Raw genomic sequence first — 8,417 nt, forward strand, 5'->3', positions numbered from 1 at the left:
TTTTTTTTTTTGGGCTTAAAGCAATTTGTAATTTTTTTGGGGAAGACCTATTAATGTTATATATCCTCATACACACACCAAAGCAGGAGGCACGGGAGGTTAGTAATAGACAGATGACAGAGTTGAAAACTCTCTACCAGAAAGGGTTGATTGTCAGATTCTCAGATAAAGTGCTTTTCCCAAAAACAACCCATTATTGTCTATCTGTAGGATCCCGTCTTCAATGGAGAGGAGACTACACCTGCTTGACTCCTCTCCGTTCGCTGCCTATGGGACAGCCAGAGAAAAGCCAAGTACAGCTCTAATGAAAAAAAAAAGCAGTTATGAGTTTCAGAAAATGTTGACGCAAAACAGAAAATAATTTTTAGAAAGTTCTAAAAAAAATTTTTAAAACCAGTAAAAGAATATAAAAATAAATAAAAATTTTGGAATCAACATATTCGCACCGACTCAGAGAATCATATCACCAGGTTGATCTTACCATACAAAGAAGGCCATAAAAAATGTAAAATAAATAATGGTACAAATGTATTTTAACCGCCCCCTCACCCCCCTCCCCTATTTTCCCTTATTTTTAGTAAATTGTATAACAAAATGTATGGTGCCATTGATAACTACAATTGTCTGGCAAAAAGTAATCTGTCATCTGGCTATGTTGGTGGAAAAAAAAAAAAAAAAAAAAATGAATGGCTCTTGGAAGAAGGGGGTAAAAAAGAAAAAAACAGCCAACATGAAAATTGGCCTTGCCAGGAAGGGGTCAAATTGATAGTAACCAAAAAAGCTTTGCGTGCTGCTCTATCCACGGTTGTGTCCAGGAAGTCAAACTGCAATTGTCTTTTTTTTAAAGGGCAGCCTCTCGTAAGAGCTACATCCATGCCACACCTTTCTACCTTTTACTTCTCCTGTAAGGAGCCATATTACCATACCTTCCAGTGTTGCAGGCGCTTTTGTGAATCAAATGAGGGTTCTTCCTCATCACTTTGCCTAATCAAATCACGTAGGGCATGTGCCAGGGCGTAAACAGCAGCGTACACTTGAAATGTGACTCGAAAGTTCTCAACATCGTACAACAATCCATTGGAAAGATGGACGTCATATGTCTGATTACAGGGCATCTTAGACTCATCCATGAAGTTATCTGGCAAGCACTGAAAAATTTTTGTCCACATTCTTTTCAAAATGAAATAATTGTCATATTTTGGGGCTTCGGCAGCCAGCAGAAAGTTCTTTAGACCAGGAATCTCCACTTTGTGCAGACTCAGCATCAGAGAGCCATTGAGATAGCTGATTATATCGGCATTGACATAATTCGGAAAGGAGAAAAGTGAAATGAAAACTTTTCCGAAGGATTTTTTCTTTGCAACTTCGAAGAATATCGGTTCATCTAAGTTAATATTTAAAATCACTGCATTACAGGAGGATTTCTCTATTGTCTTTTCAGACATATTATCTTCATGTACTGCTTGCTTATGGAGAGTTACGGCAAATTCAATGCAGATCCGGTTCTCTCTCAATGTCTCCTTCAGCTTCAGGCTGGAGCGTTGGCTGCTTTCGTCTTCTGAAGAAATGATCCCCACCCAAGTCCAGCCCAAATTTTGGAGTAAATGTACTAGAGCTTTATGCTGAGCTTTCTGCCCGGGGAAAGTGTGGTGGAACGAGGGAGAATTTATTTCATGTTCAAAAAATGAATCCTTTTTCGCATAACTGAGCTGAGAAACACGTAAAAAAAAATGTCAAAAGGGATTCGATAATTCTTTGCAAAATACTAGTAATCATATTCAGCAGATCTCGGTCTCAATCAACAGAATATTTCTTGAGGAATTCTAAGATTCTGAGTAGACAAGTTATTGGATCACAGGAAGATTTTCATGTGACAGTGTTGGAGGTTAGAATGGCAAGAAAAGGTTTGGCCACTCCAGGTCAAAATTACTGTTATGGTGAACAGTTAAGCAAGCTGAAAATGAAATGATCTCTAAAGGCCTAAATGTGTTAAAAGACAACACATTTCCTTGGTATTTTAGGCAACAAAAAATATTTTCATCTTTTATATTTTACAAAATTACAAAAAAAGAATATGAGCCGATGCAAAAGTTTGGGCACCGTTGGAGATTTGAGTGCTCAGATAACTTTGACCAAGATTTCAGACCTTAATTAGCCGGTTAGGGTTCTGTCTTGTTCACTATCATCGTTAGGGAAGGCCAGGTGATGCCAATTTCCTATCCTCTAACCTTGTGCCAAAAAACAGCCAGCGTCTCCACCACAGAAATTGACATGCTGCGGGGGAGTTTGGTTACATGTCTACGATCAGGAAATGCTGCGGGTTTGACGCTGCGTATTTATGCAGCGGCGAATCTGCAGTGGCCAGATGTTACAGCATAGTGGATGGTATTTCTAGAAGGCATTTCTGAGTCTGCGGATCACCCATGGACACTGACATGCGGCGCGACTTTCAGGACCGCAGCATTTCAATTTCTCTTGCGGAATTGTTGGTCTCCGCAACAGAAATTCAACCACTACAATGTACTTAAATGCAGTAAATCCGCATTGTTCAGGGAACACATGCGGATTTACCTGCGTTCAATAGAACGCAGCGTTTTGGATGCAGCAAAAATAGGCTGCGTCCAAAGCGCTGCTACGTCCGGATCGTGGGCACATAGCCTAAAAATAAAAAAATGGCGTGGGCTCCCACGTCACTTTCATAACCAGCACAGCCAACCACTGGGGGCTGATATTACTAGCCGGGGAAGGGGACATTAGCCAAAAATGTTCCCTGGCTATTAATAACAACCCACAGCTGTTTGCTTAGCCTATACTGGCTAGATTACAGAAAAAAAATGACGTAGGGTCCTCCTATAAAATCTAACCAGCAAAGGGTAGGCAGACAGCTGCAGGCTTGTTTTATGCCAGTGAAAGGGCCATAGATCCTGGCCCCCTCCAAGCCTAATAATATCAGCTCTCAACGGCCCCAGAAATGGCGCACCCATAAGATGAGCCATATCTGGTGCTTAGCCTCCATTTTCCCACTTGCCCTGGTGCGGTGATAAGTGAGGTAATAGGGTTGGGGTTCATGTCAGCCTTGTATTGGCAGCTGACATGAAGCCCAGGTTAGTAATGGAGGGCATCTATAAGACGCCCCCTTTACTATCCCCGTAGTAAAGGTTTGGAAATAAAGACATGGCAAGAATAAAGTTTTTTATTTTAAATAAAAGTACACACGGTTTTAATTTATTTAAAAATGAAAAACACCGTATAATCACCTAACGCCTATTCCGCTGAAACCATTGTCACCTGTTAAAAATAAATAAATAAATAAAAAACAACCATATACCTCACCTGTCCGATGTGATGACATAATTCACAGTGTCCCACAAAAATCTGGGTCACTTCTAGAGCAGTGGCATCAGCAATCACTGGTGTGACTGTTCTAGAGGACAGCACTCTATACACTGACAGGAGTGTAATCGCTCCTATCAGTGTATAGAGCTGAGCTGCTGGGAGTGAGGTCACTGGAGTTCAATCAGCTGATGATCAACTGACTAGCTCCGGTGACCTCACTTACTGCACTAAATCCAAATACTAGCCACAAAATCCAAGCAACACTACTCTGTCCTCCTCCTCTGGACCTGTCCTCTGCTTTTGACACCGTGGACCATTTCCCTCTTACTACAGACTCTGTCATTTCTCGGCATCACAGACTTGGCCCTATCTTGGATCTCATCATACCTAACAGACCGGACATTCAGCGCCTCCCACTCTCACACCACCTCCTCACCTCGCCCCCTATCTGTCGGTGTCCCAAAAGGTTCAGTCCTAGGGCCCCTGCTCTTCTCCATCTACACCTTCAGCCTGGGACAGTTCATAGAGCCCCCCAATTTTCTGTATCACCTCTTTGCTGATGACACACAGATCAACCTCTCTAAACCCGATATCACCTCCTTACTAACCAGAGTCCCACAATGTCTGTCTGTTATTTCATCATTCCTCTCTGTTAGATTTCTAAAATTTAACATGGACAAAACAGAATTCATCATCTTTCCACCACTCAGTAAACCCCCCAACAGCTCTATCTATTAAAGTAAATGACTGCTCACTCTCTCCAAGAGCCTCGGGGTAACCATTGCCTCGGGGTAACCCTGGATTCTGATCTCTCCTGCAAACCTCATATCCAAGCCCTTTCCCCTTCCTGCCGACTCCAACTCAAAAATATTTCCCAGATCCGTAAATTCCTTACTCAAGAATCTGCAAAAACCCTAGTCCGTGCCCTCATCATCTCCCGCCTCGACTACTGCAACCTCCTGCTCTGTGGCCTCCCTTCTAACACTCTTGAACCCCTCCAATCTATCCTAAACTCTGCTGCCCGACTAATCCATCTGTCACCCCACTATTCCCCGGCCTCTCCTCTCTGTCAATCCCTTCACTGGCTCCCCATTGCCCAGAGACTCCAGTTCAAAACCCTAACCATGGCATACAAAGCCATCAACAACCTGTCTCCTCCATACATCTGTGGCCTAGTCTCCCGGTACTTACCTGCACGCAACCTCTGATCCTCACAAGATCTCGTTCTCTACTCCCCTCTTATCTCTTCTTCCCATAATCGCATACAAGATTTTTCACATGCATCACCCCTATTCTGGAACTCTCTACTCCAACACATCAGACTCTCACCTACCGTGGAAACCTTCAAATGGAATCTGAAGACCTACCTCTTCCGACAAGCCTACAACCTGCAGTAACCACCGCTCCACTGCACGACCAGCTCTACCCTCACCTACTGTATCCAACCATCCCTTGTAAATTGTGAGCCCTCGCGGGAAGGGTCCTCTCTCCTCTTGTACCAGTCAGTGACTTGTATTGTTCAAGATAATTGTACTTGTTTTTTTATTATGTATATCCCTTTTCACATGTATAGCTCCATGGAATAATTGGTGCTATAATAAATAATAATAGTAATCTAACTTTAGGCCTTTTAGAAATCATCTCATCTTCAACTTGCTTAACTTTTCACAATAACAGTAATTTGACCAGGGGTGCCCAAACTTTTACATGCCACTGTATATACATGGAGAAATTGACAAAAATGCAAATAATTGTGCCAAATGTATCAAAACAATGCAGAAGGAATAATAAATTTGTTGAAACTCACCAGGCTTGTTGAGGCCTAGAAAAATATTATGTTAGCTTAATTTTACAGGTCCTTACAGTTGCGGCGATATCAAGAATATGTACATAACAAGGGCATAATGGAAAGGGACATCTACATCCATTTTTCCATCATGTCATCCACTCCCTCCCTTACGTAAGACTCTCACCATCCAGAATTACTTTATATGGCTTATTTTGTGGATATAGGACTAGAAAAGGGCTCTTTTGGGAAAATATCCAATTTACTATGAACAGCGCTGCGATGGTTCACAAACTATGTGGAATCAAGCCTCTATGGAAGCAACAGGGTCTAATCTATGTGTCCAGATGTAGGAGATTTGTCATGCGGCGCCGCAGTTCTGCTCATATCACGATAAAAGTTGCTGTATTTTTGCACATAATTGTTGAAAATCCATGACCATCTATTTATTATTATTTACCACGCTCTAGAGGTAGGGGAGAGTACTGCCTAAAGCTAGTTGACTACCTTACCTCATAAATGATGACCTTGGTTTGGGCTCTTTATGACAGCGAAAGGGTAACCTTGTTATTGGCATGACGGAGAAAGAAGTTAGATTAATTCCACAGAATCTGCTGCCTGTGTATATTTGGATGTTCAAATGGGGACTGTGAGAGTACTGGACCACCCACCAGATGGCCAAAGACTGAATGTGCATGGGAGTATAATGGACAGAGTATTGCAACCCTCAGCAAAGAGGAGTGAAAAGAATCCATGGGTGGAGCAGAGAGGAATAGCATCTTGAAATCCAATGGGATAGCTCTGGATCACCACCAAAGTTGACGGACTGCTTTAAATTGTTGTCATTATTGGACTTGCTGAAGTGAGTCCTCCAGGAATTGCGATAGCCCTGGAAACTAGAAGAGGTTGATGCCCCTTCCAGCCAACAGTCTGTATCGTAGGTAGTTACAAGTCGAGAGTCCCTGATTTAAGAAACTTACCTGACAATTATTAGGGGAACAGATAGGGCAATCTATCACAAAGACAGGGATCGTCGAACAGTGTGCTGCCTACCTGGGGCTCGAGTCCGGCACCTCGCTGATTGGGTTGACAGATTACTGGGAGGAGCTGGCGAGGACACAGCGGTCATGGTGCACATTGGTACAAATAACAAAGTTAGAGGTAGGTGGAAGGTCCTTAAAGATGATTTCAGGGAATTACGCTGCAAGCTTAAAGCAAGGACCTCCAAGGTGGTATTCTCTGATATACTACCTGTACCATGTGCCTGGCCAGAGAGGCAACGGGAGATTATGGAGATAAATAAGTGGCTCAAGAATTGATGTAGGAAGGAGGGGTTTGGGTTCCTGGAGAACTGGGCTGACTTCTCAGTTGGCTACAGGTTCTATGCTAGGGACGGGCTGCACCTCAATGGGGAGGGTGCAGCTGTGCTGGCGGAGAAAATGGCTAGAAGGTTGGAGGAGTGTTTAAACTAGGGATTGGGGGGAGAGTATTCATTTTATAGGTGGGGAAGATAGTGTAGATAGTGACCTGGGCACAAGAAAGAATGAAAGAAATTGGGGGTGGGGTTAGAACAGTCAATATAGTAAGAAGGAATAGAGGTACAGAGAGATACATAAAATGCATGTACACTAACGCCAGAAGCCTCACCAACAAAATGGAAGAATTAGAATTAATTTTGTTGGAAAATAATTATGACATGGTAGGTGTAACATACCTGGCGGCGTTCTTGCATGGTGGTCCATCTCCCACTGTGCAAGAGCGCGCACTTGATCTCCAGTCCAGAATGTCTCTCTGGCTTCCCTCCTTGCTGTCTGTTTGTCTGTTTTGGCTGCATAGGGCAACGCCCGCTGAACTTCCTGTTTCTTGTACCTGCTGCGGACACGCCCCTGTTGCACCTTCAGCCTATTGCTGTCCATCTTTGGGTATTTATACCACCTTCTTCCTCAAGATGGCGCCTGAGCATTGTGTCCTGTCAGTCGGCTTTTTGTCTCTGACATGCCAGGTCCTATCCTGTTTTCCTGCCTGTTTTCCAGTTCTGTGTCTGAACTGTGGTCTGTTCTTGTGAACACGCTTCTTGCCTGTTCTTTCGCCTTCTAAGGGCCGTATTCCTAGATCTGCCTGTCTGTGCCTTGCGGTATCTGTTCCCGTCTGAACAGAGTCCTGTTTGTGTCTCTGTCTTGCGGTATCTGTTCCCGTCTGAACAGAGTCCTGTTTGTGTCCCTGCCTTGCGGTATCTGTTCCTGTCTGAACTGAGTCCTGTCTATGTCTCCTGCCTTGCGGTGTCAGTTCCCGTGTCTGAACTGAGTCCTGTCTGTGTACTCTTGCCTGCTGCCTTTCCTGGAGGCTGTATTTCCAGGCCTGTCTGAACACGCTCCTAGCCTGTTCCTCCCGCCTTCTAGGGGCCGATTACCTAGATCCGTTCCTGTATCTTGTCTGTCCTGTCTGAACACGCTCCTTGCCTGTTCGTCCCGCCTCTCTGGGGGCCGTATTCCCAGACCCGCTCCTGTATCCCGCTGCAGTGTCGGTCTCCTTCGTACACTCAGTTCCAGTCTGAACTCTCTCCTATCCTTTACCTGTTTTGCCTCTATGTCCGTTCCTTTCCTTTTTCTGCAGAGTCTGAACTCGTACCTAACTCCTGCTTGATGTCTCTGTACTCCCGTTTGTGAGTTTCTGGTCCACTCGCTACTTCACTGCAAGTACCCTGTGGGTATCTGGCTCTGCCTTTCCCTTCCTGTCTGTTCCGTGTGTACAGAGCCCTGTCCGTCCTGCTCTGACTCCTTGCTCACTGCTCCGGCAGCCTTGCTCCGCTCTGACCCTTTTGCTCACTGCTCCGGCAGCCTTGCTCCGCTCTGACCCTTTTGTTCACTGCTCCGGCAGTCCTGTCCTGCCCTGCTTCTGCCCACTGCTCCGGCAGTCCTGTCCTGCCCTGCTTCTGCCCGCTGCTCCGGCAGTCCTGTCCTGCCCTGCTTCTGCCCGCTGCTCCGGCAGTCCTGTCCTGCCCTGCTTCTGCCCGCTGCTCCGGCAGTCCTGTCCTGCCCTGCTTCTGCCCGCTGCTCCGGCAGTCCTGTCCTGCCCTGCTTCTGCCCGCTGCTCCGGCAGTCCTGTCCTGCCCTGCATCTGCCCGCTGCTCCGGCAGTCCTGTCCTGCCCTGCTTCTGCCCGCTGCTCCGGCAGTCCTGTCCTGCCCTGCTTGTGCTCGCTGCTCCTGCAGCCCCGTCCTGCTCTGTTCTTGCCCACCGCTTTGGGCGTTCCCTCTCTGCTGTGGTTGTCTACCGCATCTGCGGTTCTGTGACCCA

This window comes from Phyllobates terribilis, unplaced genomic scaffold (assembly GCF_046119375.1).
Source record: "Phyllobates terribilis strain yellow unplaced genomic scaffold, ASM4611937v1 Scaffold_3__8_contigs__length_932513732, whole genome shotgun sequence".
Lineage (NCBI taxonomy): Eukaryota > Metazoa > Chordata > Amphibia > Anura > Dendrobatidae > Phyllobates > Phyllobates terribilis.